General features: G+C 35.1%; 1 non-coding gene across 1 annotated transcript; it reads right to left on the bottom strand.

Moving 5' to 3' along the window:
* Nucleotides 1-24,540: 24,540 nt before the first annotated feature.
* LOC111769139 (small nucleolar RNA SNORA51) lies at nt 24,541-24,672 on the bottom strand. The gene has a single exon (XR_002801935.1). It is a non-coding gene; the product is annotated as a small nucleolar RNA SNORA51 (small nucleolar RNA).
* Nucleotides 24,673-24,969: the final 297 nt, after the last annotated feature.

Genomic DNA, 24,969 nt, shown 5'->3' with positions numbered 1-24,969 from the left:
CTCTCTCACTTTTCTGATCTCTAACACTGTCTTCCCTTTGAGTTCATTTGGCCTTTCTTGTCCCCTGGTTCTATGTGAGGCCCAAAGACTAGTGTTAGAGCCTGAAATTCTTTCCTGCATTACTTAATTTTATGTATACAACAGAACAACTTTGGGGATAGAACTCTTTTCTTAAAAGGAACTTTTTTATTGTTATCTTAATATAGCTACTTATCATTAAAACAAAAAAGATAGCAACAGAGAAAACTGAAAACACTCAATCTCCAAACCTAGAAATATCTCTGCCATCACTTTCAGTATTTTTTCTATGCAAAGATATTTTTTCTTTCATTAAAAGGCATTATGATGGCAACGCTATTCTGTAATTTTTTCCACTTAATAATACATCGGGGACCTCTTTCTATGTCACTAAATATTATTCTCTAGCACCGTCTTTAATGGCTCCATAGTAATCTATTGTATGGTGTATTAGAATTCATTTAACTAATCCTGTATTGTTGGGTAGTTAGGGTGCTTCCAATTTTTCTTTTATAAACATGTCCTTACAAATATTTTTAAAGCAAATTTTTGAGCATCTTATCACATTCTTACTTAGAAGTGGAATATATGGATCAAATGACATGCCAAAGTTTAAAATTTTTGACATATAATCTCAAACTGAATGGGAATTTTATTTCAAATTGATCAATTTTTTGGTTAGTGGGAGTTCATAAGTCATGAACATCCTTCATCCAGGTTGGTTCCTCATTGCATATCTGCAAAATGAAAAGCCAGAGTAAGACTGGCAATTGGCAGTGCTTGGTCAGCACCTTCACCACTACTGTAAACTAGCTTTGACTAATCCTGAAATTCAATTCCACTGAACTTTAGTGAATGCCACATAACATGAAACACAATGAGGAGACTATAAAAATAAACTGCCTACCTGGAAAGTCTTTATAATTTAGTGTTCACACATAATTATTAGATACTACAAAATGTGGTTAGTTGTAGTAAGTTTGTAATAAGGAAATGACAAAGTGCTGTGGGAAGAAGGATATCTCTGAAGAGGGTGTCTGGGAAGTTTACATAAAGGAAATAACATTTAATCTACGCTTTGAGGACGATAAGGTCAGACTTTGGCATGGGCAGAAAGGCATCTTGGGTATAGAGACATACGAAGTGAAACATTCAAGGGCAAGAAAATATGCGACATTCATTTTAAAAAAAGGTCAGCAATCGAGGTTACTCATAAGTAGGGTTAATGCAAAGCAGTAACAGGAAATACAGTGGGAAAGCAGACTGGTATCAAACTTCAACACTTTGCTGAGGAATAGTTTGGAGGGAATGGGGAGCTGACAAAGGGGAGAGATACTGTGGGAAGGTTACTGTGTCAGGAGTAGGGATCCAAATGACACCTAGTGGAAGGGAAAGACAAAGCAGGGAGAGAGGCAGACTGTGAGAAAAAGGAAATTCACAGCTGAAATTCTTCAAATTACGAAGACTATAGTAACACAAATGAGAGTGAAAATTGATAAAATTTAAAAACTGGGTTTCTAGTCTGTGTTCCCCCCCCCACACACCCAGATTTTGCCTAAATAAACATCCAGTTAATTACCACATAGACTGTTTGACTGTTTATTTAGCTTTATTTGAAAAGCAACAGCACCACCTGGTGACAATAGCTCATATTGCCCTCTCCACAGTCCCGAATTCCATTTTTTTCAATCTTTTATTCAAAAAAGTTTCACACATACATAAAAGTTGACAGAACACTAAAATAAATACTCCTATACCATCATCTATATTTACCAATTGTTAATGTTTCGCCAGATTGGCTTTAGTTCCTTCTGTATGTGTATATTTACTAAGCCATTTGAAAGTCAATTGTAGACACTAAAACACTTGAACTCCAAAATTTTCTGCATTAACTTCCTAAGAAAAGGATATCCTCTCCATAAATAGAATGCCATAGCCTTACATTAAAAATTAATAATTTTTCATCATCGTATAATATGCTATATATTCAAATTTCCCCAATTGTCACAAAAAATGTTTTTATGTTTGTATTTCTTAATCCAAAATTTAATTAAGACTTATGCTTTACACTTGGTTGTTATGTTTCTAAGGTCTCTCTTAATCTAGAACAATTTTCACTATCTTTGTTTTTACTTCCCATGACACTGCCATTTTTTAAGCATCCAGACCAGTTAACTTGTAGAATGTCCCACATTCTGGATTTGTCTGATTATTACCCTCATGATTAGATTCATATTAAACATTTTGGCAAGAATACTTCATAGCTGATTTTGCGTTTTTATTGTATCACTTCAGGAAACATAATATCAGGTTGCCCTACTATTGGTGTTGCTAAGTTTGATCACTTGGTTAAGGTAGATGAGCACAAAATTACCCTAATTAATTAATGTCATGAGTGGGGTATTACTTTGAGGTCATGTGAATATCTTGACCCCAACAAATTTTCACCCAAAGGTTTTAAAATATATTGACAATGCTTACTTGAATCATTTACTACACTGGGAACTATAAAATGACGATTTTATATCTCTATCATTCTTTTGATGTATTATTATTAAATAGAAACAGAAACAAATTAACCTAACTATAAATCAAACTGATAAAATAACAAAAGAGAAAACTGCAGTTCAACTAGACTTTGACCAAGTACTCTGTACATCCTTATTGTGATATATTCTAAAGACAAAAAGAACTGAAAAAGAAATCTTTAAACTTGACTTTCTTGGTATATTATTGGTAATTGCATAGGTATTGTAATTGTGAAACTTCTTTATGTAATTGTAGAAGAAAGCAAATATATTCATGAAATTAGGAACCAAGATTTCACTGTAAGAGAAGAGATACACAGATAAAATAAAACCAGGTATAGAAAAATACCATAATGTTACATTTGAATTAGAAATATCAATATTAACTCATGATTTAAGAAAAGAAACTACTTCTTAGTTATGTCCACTAATCATTTATACAAAGACATTCCAGTAGCAACAGTACACCTAGAGCCTAGATCTTGGTTTCTCATATGCTTACTAGCTGTGTGCATATCCTTTGTGAAGCATCTGTTCAAATCTTTTGCCTATTTTTATTGGGTTGTTCATGTTTCTTATGATGGAGTTGAAGGACTTCTTTCTGTATTCTGGATATGAGTTCATCATCAGATGTACGTTTTGCGAAATATTTTCTCTCATTCTATGGCTATATAATTTATTTTATTTAATTTATTTATTGTTTTGCTGAGGAAGATCAGCTCTGAGTGACAGTCTTCTTCTATTTTACATGTGGGTCACCACCACAGCATGGCTGAGGAGTGGTGTAGGTCAATGCCTGGGAGCTGAGCATGTGAACCCAGGCCACCGAAGCAGAGTGTGCCAAACTTAACCACCATGCCACAGGGCTGGCCCCTATGATTTATTTTCTTATTAGTGTCTTTTGATCAGCAGTTTTAAATTATGATAAAAGTCCAATTTATCCCTTTTTTTTCTTTTCTGGTTATTGCTTTTCTGTGTCCTGCTCAAAAAAGCCTTTGCCTACCCACAAGTCACATATTCTTCTAAAATCTTTATAGTTTTACTTTTTATATATGTCTACAATTTAACTAAAATAAATTTGTTAATGATATGAGGTAGGTACAATGGTTGATTGTTTTTCTATATGGATATCTAGATATTTCAGAATCATTTGTTGAAAAGATTTTCCTTTACATATCAGATGACTTTGTCATTCTTGTTGAAAATCAAATGTCTGTATAAGTGTAGGTGATTTACTTGTCATTTCTCACACCGGTACCATACTGTTTTGATTACTGTAGCTTTATAGTAGGCTTGAAGTTAGGTAGTTAAGTCCTCCAACTTGGTTCTTTTTCAAGATGCTTTAGATATTCTAGGTCCCTTGCTTTTCCAAATTTTAGAAAAAGTTTGTCAATTTCTACCAAAATCATGGTGGAATTGTAACTGGAATTGTGTCGAATCTATAATCAGTTTGGGGAGAACTGACATTTGAACAATACTGAGTCTTCCAATCCATGAACATGGATTGCCATAGCAGATGTGCTTTATAAAAAATGTTAAAGGATGTCCTTTAGGCAGAGAGACAACCATACCAGATAGAAAGGTGGAAGTACACAGAAGAACAAAGAATACAGAAATGGTAACTACCTGGATTAAAACATACAACTCTTTGTACTATTTAAATCTCTTTAAAAGATAATTGACTGTTAAAATAATGACAATGTATTGTGTTGTTTATAACACACATACAAGTAGAATCCTTGGCAAAAATGGCATAAAGGCTAGAAGAGGAAGTATACTAGCGTAAGATTCTTGCACTATGTATAACATGTAACATATTTGAAGGAAGTCTTTGAAAACTAAAAGACGTATACTACAAACCCTTAAGCAATCCTGAAATTAGGAAAACAAAGCGTTGTAGCTAATAAGTCAACAAAGGAGATAAACGGAGTGATTAAAAAAAACAAATACCTGATTCATCAAAAAAAGGAAAAGAAAGAGGAAAGGGGAAACAAAGAACAGATGGGACAAACAGAAAAGAAACAGCAAGATGATAAGCTCAAACTTAACCATATCAATAATCACACTAAATATAAATGGTCTAAACTCCCCAAATAAAAGGCAGAGATGCTAAGATTGGATTTTTTCTTAAGGCAAAAAACAAAACAACCCAATTAAAAATGGGCAAAGGACTTGAGTAGACATTTCTCCAACGAAGATATACATATGGCCAATAAGCACACAAAAAGATGTTCAACATCACTAGTCATTGGGGAAATACACATAAAAACCAAGAGATACCACTTCACACCCATTACGATGGCTATTATTTAAACACACACACAATCGGAAAATAACAAGTGTTGGTGAGGATGTAGGAAAATTGAAACACTCATGCATGGCTGGTGGGAATGTAGAATGGTGTGGCCACTGTGGAAAACAGCATGGAAATTTCTCAAAAAAATCAGACACAGAATTACTATACGATCCAGCAATTGCTCTTCTGGGTATATACCCCAAAGAAGTAAAAGCAGGGATTCAAACAGATATTTGTACACTCATGTTCATAGAAGCATAATTCACAATAGCCAAAAGGTGGAAGCAAATCAAGTGTCCATTAGTGGATGACAAGATAAAACAGAATGTGGTGTATATATATACACATACAAAGGAATATTATACACATACAAAGAAATATTATTCCACCTTTTAAAAACGGAAATTTTGACACATGCTACAACATGTATGAATCTTAAAAGCATTATGCTAAGTGAAAATACGCCAGAGACAGAAGGACAGACATCATATGATTCCTCCTATATGAGGTTCCTAGAGTAGTCAAATTCATAGAGAAAGTAGAATAATGGTTGCCAGGGGATGGGGGAGAAGGGAATGCAGAGGTAGTGTTTAATGGATACAAAGTTCCAGTTGAGGAAGATGAAAAAGTTCTGGAAACAGATAGTGGTGATGGTTACACAACAATGTGAATATACCTAATGCCACAGAAGTGTACACTTAAAAAGAGTTAAAACAGTAAATTTTACATTCTGTATATTTTACCACAATAATAAGAAAGCAAGATCCAACTGTGTTGCCTATAAGAAACACACTTTAAATATAAAGACTCAATAAGTAAAGGGTAAAAGCGCTTCTTTAAAAACACAACAGGCTACCACTAGTCAAAAGAAAGCTGGAGTGGCTATTTTAATATCAGATAAAATATATTTTAGAGCAATGAATATTAATGAGGAAAGCCATTTCATAATGATCAAGGTAGAACAATCAAAATTTGTAAGAGTCATAAATATTTAAGCACCTAATGACAAGAGACCTTTAAAATACAGAAAGCAAAAACTGACAGAAGGTAAGGAGAAATAGACAAATCCACAATTATAGTTGTAGATTTCAACAGTCCATGCTGTGATTTGAATGTTTCCCCAAAATATTTATATGTATGAGTGTGGAGTCCTCATGAATGAGATTAGTGTTCTTATAAAAAAGAGACCTCATTAATATCAGTACTAAATTCTGAAATTAAAAAATAAGGAAGTTTTCAAATCAATGAATCTCAGTTTCCACCTCAATAAACTAGGAAAAGAAGAGCAAATTAAGCAAAAGTAAGTAGGAAAAAAAAAGATGTAAGACCAAAGTGAAAATTAAAGAAATAGAAAACAGGAAAATAGAGAAAATCAATGAAACCAAAAGATAGTTTTTTGAGATCCCTAAAGCCTATACCCAGACTAATCAGGAAAACAAGACAAGAAACAATACAAATTACCAACATCAGAAATGAGGGAGGTGACATCACTATAGATTCTATATATATTAAAATAATGATAAGGAAAGATTATGAACAACTTTATGCCAAAATATTCAACAACTTAGATTAAACAAACAAATTACTCGAAAGACAATTGACCAAATCTTACACAAGAATAAATAAATAACTTGAATGGTCCTATTATCTATTTAATAAATTGATGTTGTAGTTAAAAACTTTCTCCAAAGGAAAATTCAAGACTCAAATGGCTTCTCTGGTGAATTCTACCAAACATTTATAGAAGAAATAATACCAGTTCTACACAAACTCTTCCAAAAAATTGAAGAGTATGTGATATTTCCCAATTCATTCTTTGAAATTAGCATTACCCTGACGCCAAAACCAAAGACATTATAAGAAAATTATAGATGAATATCCTTCATGAAAACAGATGCAAAAATTTAAATAAAATTTTAGCAAAGTGAATCTAACAATATATTTTTAAAAATACATAACGACCAAGTGGGGTTTATTCCAGTAATGTAGAGTTTGTTTAACATTTGAAAATAAATTAATGTAATTCGCTATATTAACAAACTAAAAAATATAAACCACATATAGAAATAGATGCAGCAATAAATGCAGAAAAGCCATGACAAAATTTAATAACCATTTCTGATAAAAATTCTCAGCAAACTAGAGATAGAGGAGAATATCTTCAACCTGACAAATGGGATCTATACAAAACCTACAGTTAATTAATAGTGAAACACTGAATGCCTTTCCCCTATGATCAGTAAAAAGACAAGGATTACACTCTGACCATTTCTATTCAACATCGAACTAGAGGTTCTAGCCAGTGCATTCAAGAAAAAAATAAAAGGAAAAAATATAAAAGGCATCCATATTGGAGAGTAAGAAGTAAAACTGCTTTATTTGCAGACAATATGATCGTGTATGTAGAAAACACTATGGAATTTGCAAAAAAAAAAATTCTAGAACTAATAAACGAGTTTAACAAGGTGGTATAATATAAGATCAATATACAAAAATCAGTTCAATTTCTATAAACTAGCAGCAAACAGTCTGAAATTAAACAAAAAATACACCATTAATAATAGCACCAGAAATACAAAATACTTAGGAATAAACCTGACAAAAGATATGAAAGACGTGTACACTGAAATACAGAATATGCCTGAGATAAAATTAAGAAGATCCAAATAAATGTAGAGATATATCTTCTTCATGGATTGAAAGACTCAATATTGTTGAAATGTCAATTCTCCCTAAATTGATTCTTTGAATTAACTTAATGCCAATCAAAATCTCAGCAGACTGTAGAAATTTAAAAGCTTAACTGTGGAATGAATGTCACTGTATTGATGGAATACAAAATACACAGTCCATCATGGAAACGCAAAGGGCCTAGAATAGCCAAAACAACTGTGCAAAGGAAGAGCAAAGTTGGAGGGGTAATACCAGCTGATCTCAAGAAGTACTATAAAGCTACAGTAATCAAAGCAGCATAGTATCGACATAAAGATAGGCATATACGTTATGGAGCAGAATAGAGAGCCCAGAAATAAACCCACACATAAATAGACAACTGATGAATGACAAAGGCACAAAAGCAATACGATGGATAAAGGAGAGACTTTTCAACAAATGGTGAAGAACAACTGAATATCTCCAGGCCAGAACATAAACTTGCATCCATATCTTACACACTATATGGAAATTAACTCAAAATGAATCATAGATTGAGGGGGCCAGCCCCGTGGTTAAGTTCGCATGCTCCGCTTCAGTGGTCCAGGGTTTTGCCAGTTCGAATCCTGGGTACGGACATAGCACCGCTCATCAAGCCATGCTGAGGTGGCATCCCACATGCCATAACTAGAAGGACCCAAAACTAAAAAGAAAATACACAACTATGTACCAGGGGACTTTGGCAGAAAAAGAAAAATAATAAAATAAAATCTTTTAAAAAAATCATAGATTGAAACACAAAAGTATATAACTTCTAGAAAAAAATATGGAAAATCTTTGTGATCCTGGGTTAGGCAAAGATTTCTTAGCTATGACACCAAAAGCACAACCCAGATAAGAACAAATTAATAAACTGGACTTCATCAAAATTAAAAGCTCTTCTCCTCAAAAAAAACAGATACTAAAGCTAAACCATGGACTGGGAGAAAATTTTTGCATAGCACGTATCTGATAAAGGACTCACAAAGAATTCTTTATAAAGAATTCTTTTTTTCTAGTTTTTTTATTGTGGTAAAATACACATAACGTAAAACTTACCATCCTAACCATTTTTAGGTGTATAGTTCAGTAGGATTAAATACATTCATAATGTTGTGCAACCATCATCACCATCCATCTCCAGAACTCTTTTCATCTTGTAAAACTGAAACTCTATACCTATTAAACAATAACTCCCCATTCCTCCCTTGCTCCAGCCCCTGGAAACCACCATTCTAGTTTCTGTCGCTATGATTTTGACTACTCTAAGTACTTCATATAAGTGGAATCGTACAGTATTTGTCTTTTGGTGACTGGCTTATTTCACTTAGCATAACTTCCTCAAGATTCATCCATGTTGTAGCGTATGTGTGAATTTCCTTCCTTTCTAAAGCTGAATAATAATATTCCATTGTATGTATATATGACATTTTGCTTATCCATTCATGTCAATGAACTTGGGTTGCTTCCATATTTTGGCTGTTGTGAATAGTGCTGCTATGAACATGGGTGTACAAATATCTCTTTGAGATTCTGCTTTCACTTTGTTTGGGTGTACACCCAGAAATGGAATTGGTAGATCATATGGTAATTCTATTCTTAATTTTTTGAGGAACTGCCATTCTGTTTTTCACAGGAGCTGGACCATGTTACATTCCTACCAACAGTGCATAAAAGTTCCAATTTCTCTATATCCTTGCCAACATTTGTTATTTTCCGGTTTTTTGAGAGGAGTCATCCTAACAGGTGTGAGGTGATATCTCACTATAATTTTGATTTGCATTTCCTTAATGATTAGCGATGTCGAGCATCTTGTCACATGCTTATGGGCCATGTGTATATCTTCTTTGGAGAAACATCTATTCAAGTCCTTTGCCCATTTTTGAATCAGATTATTTTGTTGTTGAGATTCTCTACATATTCTGAATATTAATCTTTTATTAATCTCAGATATGTTTTCTCCCACTCTGTGGGTTGCCTTTTTATTCTGTTGATAGTATCTTTCAATGCACAAAATTTTAAAATTTTCATGAAGCCCAAATTGTCTATTTTGCCTGTGCTTTTGGTGTCATATCCAATAAATCATTGTCAAATCCAATGTCATGAAGATTTTGCCTTATGTTTTCTTCTAAAAGTTTTACAGTTTTAGTTCTTACACTAGGGTCTTTGATCCATTTTGAATTAATTTTTGTATATGGTGTTAAGTAAGGGTGCAATTCATTCTTTTGCATGTGGATATCCAGTTTTCCTAGCACTAACCATAACTTCTGTTTTTGTATTTGTGGACTCTTCAGGGATTTCTATATATAAGATCATATCATCTGTAAACAGAGATAATTTCACTTCTTCCTCTCTGATTTGGATGTCTTTTATTTATTTCTCTTGCTTAATTAGTCTGGCTAGAACTCCCAGCACTATGTTGAATAGAAGTGGTGAAAGTGGGCATCCTTGCCTTGTTCCTAAGCTTAGGGAAAAAATTTTGTCTTAACTTCACTAATATACAAAAACTCTGCTGCTTTATAATGCTATCCTCACCCCTTTCAGTTCTTGATGCCACAAAATTACATCTTTATACATTGTGTGCCCCAAAACATAATCCAATAATTCTTTTAAATACACTAGTCTCTTAAATTACATAGAAAAGAAATATGGAGTTATAAACCAAAGTTGTAATAATACTAGCTTTTATGATTATTTTTTAATGTATTAGTCTCTTCAATCATATAGAAAACAAAAAGCAAAGTTACAAACCATTGTTACAATAATACTAGCTTTTATAATTGCCCATGTACTTAGCTTTACTAAGAGCTTTATTTCTTCACATGGCTTCAAGTTACTGTCTAGTGCCCTTTCATTTCAACTTGCAGCACTCCTTTTAGCATTTTTTGTAAGGCAGGTCTAATGGTAACAAAATCCCTCAGCTTTCCTTTATCTGCTAATGTCTTAATTTCTTACTCACTTTTGAAGGAGGGTTTTGCTGGATATAGGATTCTTGGTTGACAGTTTTTTTTCTTTTAGCACATTGAATATATCATCCCACTGCCTTCTAGCACAGTCTCCAAAGTACCTGATGATAAATCTATTAATAATCTTATTGAGGATCCCTTGGATGTGACATGTCACTTTTCTCTGGTTGCTTTCAAGATTCTCTGTCTTTGTCTTCTGAAAGTTTGATTATAATGTGTCTCAGTGTGGGTCTCTTTGAGTTCATCTTGCTTGGAGTTAGTTGAGCTCCTTACATGTTTATATTCATGTCTTCCATCAAATTTGTTAAGTTTTCAGTCATTATTTCTTCAAATATTCTCTCCGCCCTTTTCTCTCTCTTCTTCTTCTGAGACTTCCACAACATGTACGTTGTTCTGCTTGATGATGCCCACAGGTCCCTTAGGCTCTGTTCACTTTTCTTCAATCTTTTTTCTTTCTGTTCCTCAGCCTTGATAAATTCCATGACCTATCTTCATTCACTGATTCTTCTGTCTGCTCAAATCTGCCCTTGAACAGCTCTAGTGAATTTTTTATTTCAGTTATTGTACTTTTCAGCTCCAGAATTTCTTTAAGGTTTCTTTTTAGATTTTTATCTCTTTATTGATATTTTCATTTCCATACATTGTTTTCTTGACTTTCTCCACATCTTCCTTTAGTTCTTTAAAGATCTTTAAGACAGTTGCTTTAAAGTCTTTTCTAGTAGACCTGCCATCAGATCTTATTAAGGGACAGTTTCTGTTGCTTTCTTTTTTTTCCATCTGAATGGGCCACATTTTCCGGTTTCTTTGTATACCTTGTTATTTTTTTGTTGAAAACTGGACATTTGTATCTAAAAATGTGGCAACCCTGGAAATCAGACTCTCCCCCTTCCTCCAGGGTTTTCTACATTTTGTTTATTTATTTATTTATTTTTTATTGTTGCAGGCAGCATCTATACTGAGGATCACAGGTCTTATCTGAGCCTGAGCATTTCCCTGGGCATGCATGGTGACTTTCTAATTTCCTCCATATATGCAGTTACTTTTGAGTGTCTTTAATGTCTGGCTCCCAAAAGAGAGAAAAAAGAAAAACGAAGGGGGAGAAGGGTGCTAGGCTTTTAAATTCCCTAGAAATCACTTCAGTTGGAGGAGAAAGGGCTTGCAACAATGGGGGAGGTGCAATAACAATGGCCACCCACCTCTTTGTCTGCACCTCTGAGATTAGAAGCAGCAAGTAGTGATCAGAGAACAAATTCTTGATATTTGGAGGGAACAGGGTCCTTTTGGCCCAGTCTGGCTCTCACAAGCGGCATGCAAGCTGCTCCTAGAAGATGTGCACAGTTGCTGGCCAAGGGGCTGGGGCTAGGGGTGGGGGATAGCTGCTACTGGGCTGAGCTGAAATTGACCAAAATTAAATGCGATTTACTATCTAAGCTTTCCTCTGAAAGTTGTAAACCTTCAACAGACTCCGAAGTCCTAAAATAGTTACATGAGACAGATTCTGCCAGTGTAATTGTTGTCTAGGTAAGGAGATACATTCCTAGCACTTCCCACTCTCCCAACTTCCCAGAATCCTGCTATCTAGAGTTCTTAAAACTCATCAATAAGAAAACAAACAACTGTATAAAAATGTAGGCAATAGATCTGAGCAGACACTTCACATGAAAATAAGTATATGAAAAGATACTCAATATCATCAATTAATAAGGAAATGCAAACTAAAATCACAATATGATGCTACTAAACACATAATAGAATGGCTAAAATCAAAATATCTTACAATTCTAAATGCCATTGAGAATGTGGAACTGGAACTCTGATTTACTGTTAGTGGGCAGGCAAAATTGTACGGCCACTTTGTAAAACATTTTGGCAGTTTCTTTCAAACACATGACTCAGCAATCCCATTCCTAGGTATTTACCCAAGAGAAATGAAAATTTATGTTCATACAAAATCTTTCATACAAATGTTTATAGCAGCTTTATTAATAATCACCAAAACCTGGAAGACATCCTTCAACAGGTGAATAGATAAACTATAATACTTCCAGAAAATGAAGTTCTACTCAGCAATAAAAAGGAACAAAATATTGATTCTTGAAGCTACATTGCTAAGTAAAAGAAGCCAGATCTAAAAGGCTACATATTGTATGGCTCAACTTATATGACATTCTGGACAAGGCAAAACTATAGGCATGGAAAACAGATCAGTGGTTTCCAAGGGTTTGGATGGAGGGGAGAGTGTCTGACTACAGAGGGACCAAACAAGTAAATGTTTAAGATGATAAGATTATTTTGTATGGTACTGTGTTGGTGGATATATGACTATACATTTCTCAAAACCCATAGAATCAAACACCACAAAGAGTGACCTTCAATGAAAACCAATTTTTAAAAAAATCAACCAATATTTTGGAGAATCCCAGGATGGAATGCAGACTGTGATAAATGAATCTAACTGAATTATAAATGTATGATATAACTTCACTGAAGGGGTCTGGGAAGAAAGGAGCTGACCTAAGTAACTACAGAAAACAGTGTTTTGGCAGGATACTGAAAGGCTAAAGACAAAAATTATTGTAATAAAAACTGTACTTCAGTTAGCTGATAAATGTGTTTCTTACAGGAGTACAGGTTAGCAACCCTGAAACTACTTTACATATATACTAGAGGTGAACAAATAGTAAGCAAGCAAATTGTAGAGTACGGAGCAATGTTTCTCACTGTCAGAGAAATAAGTTATAAATAAGCAAGGAGAAAGCTTGAACAAAACTTGTATTGCTGGATTAGTCAGAGATATGAGTATGAACTCAGGTTTATTTTAACATATGTAATACCAATAAGTAGAACCGAAATAAATATAGATAGGTGTGTGTGCAGGAAAGTCTAAACTCAGCAGGACTGAGTTGCTCAAATTTTGCACATTCCCAGAAGGGCCTGTTTTCATGACTGGCCTTTGGATTGCTCCTGGGAACTGAGCTCTTGGAATGTTCTAACTGATGAGAATTTTGCATGCTTGGAGCCTTGAACTCCTATACCAGTTTGTTCAGATAATTCGTGCCAACAATGTGATTTATGGTGATCACTTTCTTTCCTTCCGAAGATGTGGAGCTTCAGAAACTGCAATCACCGTGTGCTTATGTGACTGATTCTCAAGAAAAACTCTGGTTTTCTAGGCTTAAGCAAGCTTCCCTAGCAGAGAATACTTGAACATGCAGTCACAATTCAGTGCTGGAGGAATCAAGTGCATCCTGTAAAACTGAAAGAAGACTCTTGGAAGCTTGCACCTAAATTCCTCCAGACTTCATCCAATGTGCTTTCTCCCTTTGCTAATTTTGCTTCGCATCCTCTTGATGTAATAAGCCATGAGTATAAAGACTTCTGAGTCCTTCCAGCAAAACACTGAACCTGACAGTGGTCATGGGGACCACCAACACAGTGGTAAGTATACATGGGTAAGTATACATATATTTATATCCTAGCTCTAAGCCTAAAAGCAGCAAGCATGCCTAGTTGCAATAAGATCTTGATTTGTAAATAAATATCATTTGATTCTAGGGCCAGGCATGGAAAATACAATATGAGGTTGGTGTATCATATAGTCCCAGAAAGTAAGGGAGTGCTTAAAAAAAAGAAAGATGAGAATGGGGAGATGGGGGCATGTTAGAAGGACACAGGCTGCAAATGGCCAAAACTGGAACCATTTAAGCCACAAAATAACAATAGTGCTGATTATACACCAAAAAAATAAAATAAATATCCATGAGTTCACATTAATGTAAATAAATAAGCAAACAGAGAGAGAGAAGGGACTAATCTTTACAGTAGAATTTCAAGTAATAAATGCAGAGAGATGAAGGAAATAGAAAATCACCATTAGAATATCACAGTAATAATTGTCAGAGGCAAGGTCCATAGATGAATGCTGTAATTAGTGGTCAAAACTTTAATGAGAAACAGGATATGTGAATAGCTTTGAAATATCTACCCTAACATATTTATCAATAATTGTGGTCCTTTTTAAAATATGTCCACAAATTCTTTGATATTTCTCCCACCAAGAGGTGGGGCTTAATTCCACTTATTGAGTGTGTGCTGGATTTAGTGATTTACTTTTACTGACTAGAATACAGAAAGGGAAAAATATTAACTTTATAGCAGAGAAACCTGACAGACAGGACCTTGACCAAATATTCAAGGTTAACATCACCAATAATAAGTCATGTTGACATCATGTGCCCCTAAAATGATATAACACTTTACTTCTATAATATTATTCCCTCTAACTCATAATCCTAGTCTAATGATGAGAAAATGTATTAAAATGTACCCATGGGATTTTAATTTATGGAAATGACAGAGTGATGACATGGAGAGGCTAATGCCATTGAAAGAAAAATTTATTACTTACATTTCCCAAGAGAAGGGAGCATACCATGCCATGCAGGACCACATGGGGAAGCATCAGGTTTGGTCAGGAGGCAGAAGCAGGAGCGAAGGGAAAGCATGACCTAGAACCTTTATTGTGTTTTCCATGGAAAAGGCAAGGCAGGGCAGGGGAAACAATTTAGGATGGGCTGGTTTGAATAAGGTCAACAGGCTCTGCGCTGCAGCAGTGGTCTGGTACCTGGCCTTGGGTGATTTAAGGCAGGGGAAATATTGGCTAGATTGTGAGAGTTAGATAAGAGGTGGTTGGGGTATGGACTGGGATTGGTTGGAGGGTTTGTAATATGACTTTCACGTGCCAGTGAACGCTGGATCACAGAGGAGATGCAAAGAAGTTTGGCTGTTAGTTTGGCCCTGTGATTAATAGAGGCCAAAGAGATGAATACAGACTCTAAGAAAGCACAGAACAGAAAACATCACATAAACTCATACTAAGGGACATTCTACAAAATACCTTGAGCAGTACTCTTCAAAACTATCTTAAAGTCGAAAAACGAGGAAATACTGAGAAACTTACATACTGGAGGAGACGAATGAAATAGGATGATGTAGTATCCAGAATTGGATCTTGGAACAGAAAAACAACCAAGCAATGGAAAAACTGGTGAAATCCAAATAAAATTTCTACTTTAGTAATACTATTGTATTAATATTAATTTCTTAGTTCAGATAAATGTACAATGGCTACATATGATACAAACATTAGGGGATACTAAGTGAAGGGTATATGGAAACTATTCTACCTTTGTAACATTTCTATAAATCTAAAATTCATTCAAAATAAAAAGTTTAAACATAAATAGGTACAATAAAAAACTTTCCCTTGACTCCACATCTGACTCTACCTATTATTATGCTTCTTTTCTCCTTTTCTCAGCAAAAATCTCCTGACAGAATTGTCTAATCTTGAATTTTTTATAATGTCTCTGTTGATAGTTTTTTAAACACAGGAAAAAAATGGAAAAGTTTTTAAAATAGTTTTTCAATTTATTAAAATTATCACTTCAAAGCCCTTAAGCTTTTCTCGCCTTTAGATTTTTTATTTAGGTAAAATTTACATAGTGAAATGCACACCTTCACTTTACAATAGGATGACTTTCGATAAATGCAGATACCCAGGTAATCCACACCTGTCTAGATAAAGAACATTTCCATCACCCAGGCAAGTGCTCTCATGCCCCTTCCCTGTCTATATACCACCCTTTCCCAGGGTAAACAATTCTTCTGATTTTTTCTACCATAGATTAGTTTTGCCTATTCTGGAATATCATATAAAGTACATTACAGTAGGAATTATTTTGTGTCTCGCTTCTTCCATTTAGCATAATGTTCTGGCTTCTTTCACTTATTCATGTTGCTATAGTTATCAGTACATCGTTTGTTCCATTTTATTGCTTAGTAATGTTCCATTTTATGAATACAACACAGTTGCTTTATCCAATAAACATGAAAATTGATGGACAGTTGGGTTGTTTGCAGTTTTTAGCTATTATGAGTGAAGCTGCTATAAACTTTCATGTACAAGCCTTTTGTAAACATATGATTTCATTTTTTGTGTAAATACCTAAAATTGGAATTGTTTTCTTTTATAAGAAACTGTCAAACATTTCCCAAAGTGGTTGTACCATTTTATAATCTCACCAGCAAGGTATGGGGGTTACACATCCTGACCAACATTTGGTTTCTTCAGTCTTTCAAATTTTAGTTATTCTAGTGAGTCTACAGTGGTTTTTCACTGTGATTTTACATTTGCATTTCACTGATGACCAGTGACATTAAGTACCTCATGCACTTACTAGGCATTCATATATTTTCCTTTGTGAAGTATCTGTTCAAGTCATTTGCCAATTTCTTTTTGTTTGCCTTTACTATTAAGCAGGATTCTTTTAACTAACAGGAATATAAGTCATTTGCCATATATACTTTAATAGACTTACTTTACTTTTTTACAAAAGTTTTTGATTTACAGAAAAATTGAGAATATAGTACAGAGTTTCCACAGGCTCCCTCACCTAGTATCCCCTATTATTAACATCTTACATTACTATGGTACATGTTACAATTAATGGACCAATATTGCTATATTATTGAAAACTCAAGTCCAGAGTTTCCTCAGCCTTCCTTAGGTTTCTTTTTTTTACCTAATGTAAAACTTCTGTTCCAGAATCCTATCCAGGATACTACATTACAATTACTTGTTATACCTTGTTGGACTCCTCTTGGCTCTGACAGCTTCTCAGACCTCTTTTATTTTGAGGATGTTTCTTGTTTTGAGTACTGGTCAAGTATTTTGTAGGATGTCCTTCTAATGGAATTTGTCTGATGTTTTTCTCATTATTAGACCGAAAATATGGATTTAGGGAATGAAGACCACAGAAGTAAAGTGCTGTTTTATTTTTCACATCATATCAAAGGTTCATATTACCAATATGGTTTATCACTGTTGATATTGACCTTGATCAGCTTGCTGAAGTAGTGTTGTCAGGTTTCTCCACTGTATAGTCACTCTCTTTTCCCCCTTTCCATACTGTATTCTTTGGAAGGTAGTCACTGTGCACAGTGGGGATTTATGCTCCCTCTGTTTGAATAAGGAGCATCTACATAAACCATTTGGAATTTTGCTGCAAGAGAGATTCATCTCTTTTCCTCCATTCACTTCTTTATTTAATCATCTATCTATATCACTATGGGCTCATGATATTTATTTCATACTTTGGGTTATAATCCAATACCATTTCATTTGTTTTGTTGCTATTGACCTTGATCACCTGGTTGAGGTAGTGTTTGTCAGGTTTCTCCACTGTTACTTTTTTCTCCTTTTCCATAACTCTTTGGAAGAAAGTTACTATATGAAGCCCACACTTAAGAAATGTTCCACTTCCTTATCTTTATGGTTAGAATATCAACATAAATTACTTGGAATTCCTCCGTGCTAATAACTTACACATTATTCCCATTTGTTTATCAATTTAATCATTTGTTTATATCAGTATGTACTTAGGAATATTTATTTTATACTTTGGGTCATCATCCAATATGACTTTATTTCGTTGCTCAAGGTGTTCCAACTTTGGCCATTGGAATCTCTTTCAATTAGTTCCTGGCTCTCTTTGACATATTCCTATCAATGTAAGCTTTTCTTTTCATTTCCTTTTTTTTGCTGAGGAAGATTCACCCTGAGCTAACATCCATTGTCAATCCTCCTCTTTTATTGTTTGAGGAAGATTAGCCCTGACCTAACATCTGTACCAATCCTCCCCTATTTTTATGTATGTGGGACACCACCACAGCATGACTGGTGAGTGGAGTAGGTCTGCACTGAGGATCTGAACCCACGAACCTGGGTCGCCAAAATGGAGCACACAGACTTTTAACCACTCAGCCATAGGGCTGGGCCCTCTTTTTCTTTTTTTCTTTTTCTTTTTTTTTTTTTTTATTGAGCAGTTCCTAACATTCTGGCACTACAAGATGCTCTAGGCGTATGTTGAGTATTTCCTGCCCTATATGTAGAATCAAACATTTCTCCAAGAAGTCCTAGTTCCTTTTATTGAAGAATGATATTAGAAACAAAGATCTGGGTACCAGGTTTGTTCATGGCTATTGGGGGTATCACTGCTTATAGGGCTTCTCAGCTGACAGAGCAAAGAAATACAGGCATATATATTAATCTGTATAATATATATTTCCATAAATATTTCTGTATGTAACCATGTGTAGGTATACTAAGCTACAAGAATTCATACAGACATCTCCAACTCTTATCTGTTACCACATAGATCATTCTATCTTCTCCCTTTAACTGTAAATTCTCACTCCAACAGTGAGAAAACTGGCTCCTGGCCTGTACCGTCCATTTACTTGGTCAATTCCAGTATACATGCATAGCAGTATAACAGTCAGAATTGTTAATCCATGTCCCTGTGGGAAACACCTTTATCAACTAGAATACAGTGCTTATGTGCAATTCCTTTTGCCTTTAGCCTAAAGTTCATTGAGGTTGTTTCATACATTGTAATAGTTAGATTCTCATCACGCCTGCATTCCTTCCTGGGTCCCCCAACCTCCTATATGATTTCTTTTAATTGCATACATTAACTTTCATTCTAGTGCTATAAAGTTGTATGGGTTTTAACAAATCCATAATGTCATGTATTCACCATTACAGTATCATACAGAATAGTTTCACAGCCCTAAAAATATTCCCTGTTTTCAACTATTCAACTCTCCCTACTTCCCCCTAAATCCCTGGCAACAACTAATCTTTTACTGACTCTTTAGTTTTACCTATTCCAGGAGGTCATATAATTGGAATCAATTTCAGACTGAATTCTTTCACTTAATATGCATCTAAGGCTTATCCATGTCATTTCATGGCTTGATAGCTCATTTCTATTTATCACAGAGTAATATTCCATTGTATGAATATACCACAGTTGGTTGATCCATTCACCTATTGAAATGTATCTTGGCTACATATATCTTTTTTTTATTATTTCCTCTGAGACTGTAGCTTGACTACTCATTTCAATAAGTTTTATATTTGATGAAGTTTAACATACCTTTTTCTTTTATGGTTATTGCTTTCTATGTCTTGTCTAAAAGTTCTTTGTCTACTCCCAGGGTGCAAAGATATTTTCCTATGTTTTTTTCATAGGTTTTATTTTATGTTTATGTCTATGATCTATTTTCAATTAATTTTTATGTAGCATATGAGGTGGAGATTGAGATTCACTTTTTTATTGATGTGAAAGTCATATAACAAAATTTGCCATTTGAAAGTGTACAAATCAGCAGTATTTAGTACATTTCACAATGTATGCAACAACTACCTCTTTTCTAACATTTTCATCACCCCAAAGAAAACTCTGTGCCCATTAAGCAGTCCCTCACCATTCCTCTCCTCCTTCCAGCAGTGGCACCATTAATATGCCTTCTATCTCTATGGGTTTACTTAATCTAGATATTTCATATAAACGGAATCATAGAATATGTGACCTTTTGTGTCTGGCTTCTTTCACATAGCATATTTTTGAGATTCACCCATGTTGTAGTACGTATCAGTACTTCATTCCTTTTACGGCTGAGTAATGTCCCATTGTATGTATGTACCACATTCTTATCCATTCCTTTGTTAATAAGACATTTGGGTTGTTTTCACCTTTTCACTATTGTGAACAGTGCTGCTATGAAAAATTTTGTACAAGTATTTGAGTAACTGTTATCACTTCTTTTGGATATATATCTAGGAGTGTAATTGCTGGGTCATATGATAATTCTGTTTAACTTTTTGAGAAACCACCAAACTATTTTGCACAGTGGCTGCATTTTACATTCCCACCAGCATGTGCAAGGGTTCCAATTTTTCCATATCCTCATTAACACTTGTTATTTTGTTGTTCTTTTTCTAATTATAGCCATTCTAGTGGGTGTGAAGCAGTACCTCATTGTGGTTTTGATTTGCATTTCTGTAGTGACTAACGATGTTGAGCATCTTTTCATGTGCTTGGTGGATATTTGCCCACTGTTTTTGGAGAAATGTCCATTCAAATCCTCACCCATTTAAAAAATGGACTGTCTTTTGTTGTTTGAGATCATTTTTTATTACTGTAGCTTTATAATAAGTCTCGAAATCAGGTAGTGGGCATTCTCCAAACTTGTTCATCTTTTTATAAATTATTTTGTTTATTCTAGGTCCTTGGCATTTCCACATAAATTTTAGAATAAGCTTGTCATTTTCTATACAAAACCCTACTGGGATTTTGATTAGGATTGTATTTAATCTATAGGTCAATTTAGGAAGTACTAACATCTTAATAATATTGCATCTTCTGATCGATGAACAGGATATATTTCTCCAATTATTTAGGTCTTCTTTAGTTTATCTCCAGAATATTTTGAATATTTTGTAGTTTTCAATATACAGGTCTTGCACATATTTAATTTATAAGTATTTAAGGTTTTGGTGCTATTATAAATGGTTCCTTCTTTTGAAATATTTAGTTTCCAATTGTTCTTAACATAGAAATATAACTGATTTTCCTACTGGCCTTGGATCCTCACTTATTAATTCTTGTAAACTCACTAGTTAATTCTAGTCCCCTTTTCTTGATTTCTTGGGATTTTCAACATAGATGATTATGACGTCATTAATAAAGTAATTTTTTTGAACTTTTGAACATCAATAAAGTATACTTTTTATTTCTTTTTCTCAGTTTGTTGAACTGGGTAGAATCTCCAATACAATGCTGAATAAAAGGGGTTACAGTGGACATCCTTGTCTTGTTCCTGCTCTTAGAGGATATGGTAGGCAGAATGCTAAAAATGTCCCCCAAGATCCCCATCCCTTGATTATTTAATCAAATACTAATCTAGGTTCTGCTGTATAGGGACTCTGAAGATGGAATTTAGGTTACTAATCAGCTAACCTTAAATTAGGAAGATTACTCTATTGGGCCAAATGTAATTACATCAAACCTTAAAAGTAGAAGAGGAATGCAGAGAAGTCAGTCAGAGAGATGTTGAAGAAGAAAAAATAGCAGAGGAAAGACAAAGAAAGGAAGGTCAGAGAGGTTCAAAGTGTAAGAAGAACTTGACTTGCCATTGCTTGTTTTGAAGATGTTATTGTTAATATTTCCTTTCAGGTTTGTTAATAGTTGCTTTATGTACTTTGGTGCTCCTGTGTTGGGTGCATAAGTATTTACAAGTATTTTGTCTTTTTGGTGGAGTGTCCCTTTGATCATTATATACTGCCCCTCTTTGTCTCTCTTTACCTGTCTTATCTTGAAGTCTACTTTGTCTGATGTAAGTTTGGCAACACCCGCTTTCTTTTGTTTGCCATTTCCTTTGAGTATCATCTTCCACCCCTTCACTCTGACCCTGTGTTTGTTGTTGTAGCTGAGATGTGTTTCCTGGAGGGAGCATATTGTTGGGTCTTGTTTGTTAACCCATGCCACTACTCTGTGTCTCTTGACTGGAGAATTCAATCCATTTACATTTAGAGTGATTACTGAAATATGAGGGCTTAATGCTGCCATTTTATCACTCATTTCCCAGTCCTCTTGCATTTCCTTTTTTTCTCACCCTGTGTATTTCAGACTACCACTTTGGTTAGCTAGTTTTCTATGCTGGTTTTCTCAGTTTCCTCCTTATTTATTTTTTTGTGTCTCTGTTCTACTTCCTTGTTTAGTGGTTACCATGAGATTTTTATGAAAAATCTCATAGATGAGATAGCCCCTTGATAACCTCTTATTTCCTCAGACTAAGCTGATTCGATCCCTTTACTCTTTCTCTCCTAACTTGTTTTTGTCACATCTTACTTCACCTTGTGTTGTTAGTTTGTGGTTAAAATGACAAGATTATATTTATTTTTGGTGTTTTCCTTCCCTTTACTTTTAATGTTACATATGAATGTTTGCTAACCTACATTGACGGATAGCTATAATTTTCTGCTTTTGTCTACCTATTTATCTCCTTACTAAGAACTTTGTAACCCCTTTCTTCATTTTTTTTCTAGGTATGAGGCCTTCTTGAGGGTTTCCTGTGGGGGGGGGGGGCGTCTTGTGACGATGAACTCACTTAGTTTTTGACCATCTGGGAAAGGTTTTATTTCTCCATCATATCTGAAGGGCATTTTCACCAGACAGAGTATTCTTGGCTGAAAGTTTTTGTCTTTCAAAGATTTGAATAGGGGCTGGCCTATTGGCACAGCAGTTAAGTTCACATGTTCCACTTTGACGGCCTGAGGTTCACCAGTTCGGATCCCAGGTGCCGACCTAGACACCACTTGTCAAGCCATGCTGTGGTGGGCAACCCACAAATAAAATAGAGCAAGATGGGCACAGATATTAGCTCAAGGCCAGTATTCCTCAGCAAAAAGAGGATGATTGGCAGTGGATGTTAGCTCAGGGCTAATCTCCCTCAAAAAAAAAAAAAAAAAAGATTTAAATATACCATTCCACTCTTTCATAGCCTGTAAGGTTTCTGCTGAGAAATCTGCTGAAAGCGTGATAGAGATTCCTTTGTAAGTTATTTTCTTCTGCTTGCTGCCCTTAGTATTTTTTCTTTGCCATTGACTTTCGCCAGCTTCACTAATATACGCCTTGCAGTCGGTCTTTTTACATTCATATAGTTAGGAGATATGTTGGCCTCTTTCACTTGCATTTCCAGCACTTTCCCCAAGTTTCGGAAGTTTTCCACTATTATTTCTTTGAAAAAGCTTTCTGATCCATTCTCTGTCTCTTCTCCCTCTGGAATACCTACAACCTTTATGCCACATTTCCTAATTGAGTTGGATATTTCTCAGAGAATGTCTTCATTTCTTTTTAGTCTTAGTTCTCTCTCCTCTTCCATCTGAAGCATTTCTATATTTCTGTCCTCAATATTGCTGACTTGTTCCTCCATAATATCAGCTCTATTGTTCAGGGAATCCATATTCTCCTTTGTCTCATCCATTGTGTTTTTCATCTCCAATATTTTTAATTGGTTCTTCTTTACAGTTTCAATATCTTTTGTGAAGTAGGTCCTGAATTCACTGAACTATCTATTTGCATTTTTTTGTAACCCACTGAGGTTTTGTATGATAGCTATTTTGAGTTCCCTGTCATTTAGATTATAGATTTCTATGGCTTCAGGATTGATTTCTGGGTACTTGTCATTTTCCTTCTGGTCTGGAGACTTAATACATTTTTTCATACTGCTATATGGTATGGGCTTGTGCTTCCACATTGTGGTAGTACTTGATCGCTGCTTCCACCTGTCGCCACTGGGTGGGGGTCAAGAGCTGTGTATTCTGAGCCCACTGTGACCTGTGGCACAGCTCCCAGGTGCTGAACGGGGGCATGAGGCAGCGGGGAGGGGCGTTTTCTTTCTCCTCCATGATCTTGGGGGCTTCTTACTCTGCCCTTGCTATCTGCTCTCCTAGGGTGTTAGCCTGATGAAGACATGCCCATGATAGCTAGTCACATCTGTGTGGGGCTTTCTCCCAGGCTGTGAGGGACCTTGGAGAGTGATGGTGTTCCCAAAGAGGGCCACTCCCTTCCTCCTTTCCCCTCAGAGCTGTGCACAATCCCTGGGTTGCTGCCCTTCAGTGAGGAAGAGAAGATTTCTCTTACCTTGTTCCACCTCCTGGGGGGAGGGGGGCGCCTCCAGCACCTCCACCTTCCAATGTACGGCTGCATGGGTCTCAGTCATCTTTTGTGTTGTGTGGATGTTCTCTGTTGGAATATTAATGTCCTTTTCATTGTGTCTTAAAGGGGAGAATTTACAGGCAGAGCGCACTCTGCCATGATGCTGACATCACTCTGGTTCCATATCAATTTTAAGATTTTCTATTTATGTGAAAAATGCCATTGGAATTTTAATAGGGATTGCTCTGAATCTGTAGATTGCTTTGGGTAGTATGGATACTTTAACCATATTAATTCTTTCAATCCATGAGCATGGAATATCTTTCCATTTCTTTGGGTCTTCTTCAATTTCTTTCATCAAAGTCTTAGACTTTACAGTGTACAGGTCTTTCACTTCCTTGGTTAAATTTATTCCTAGATATTTTATTCATTGTGAAGAAATTGTAAAAGGGATTGTTTTCTTCTTCTTTTTTCCTTGTTCCCCCATTCACAATAGACACCAGGCAAAGGGCCTGGGATAAGATGTATATGGGGTGGGTTTACTCTGCTTCCTCTTTCTATACAGTCAGTGGAAGAACACAGCCTGTGGTAAGCACCAGGAGGCCAGGAATTGTTTTCTTAATTTCTCCTGCTGACATCTCACTGTTGGTGTATAGAAACACAACTATTTTTTGTATTTTGATTTTGTATCCTACAACTTTACTGAATTAGTTTATTAGTTCAAACAGTTTTTTGGTGGAGTCTTTAGGGTTTTCTGTATGTGATATAATGTCATCTGCAAATAGAGACAATTTTACTTCTTCCTTTCCAATTTGGATGCCTTTTCTTTCTTTTTCTTGCCTGATCTCTCTGGTTAGGTTCCAGTACTATGTTGGATAAAACTGGCAGAAGTGGTCATCCTT

This window comes from Equus caballus, chromosome 19 (assembly GCF_041296265.1).
Source record: "Equus caballus isolate H_3958 breed thoroughbred chromosome 19, TB-T2T, whole genome shotgun sequence".
NCBI classification, from domain to species: Eukaryota; Metazoa; Chordata; class Mammalia; order Perissodactyla; family Equidae; genus Equus; species Equus caballus.
The sequence above is the reverse complement of the archived record's forward strand: the minus strand, read 5'-3'. Positions and strand labels throughout refer to the sequence as shown.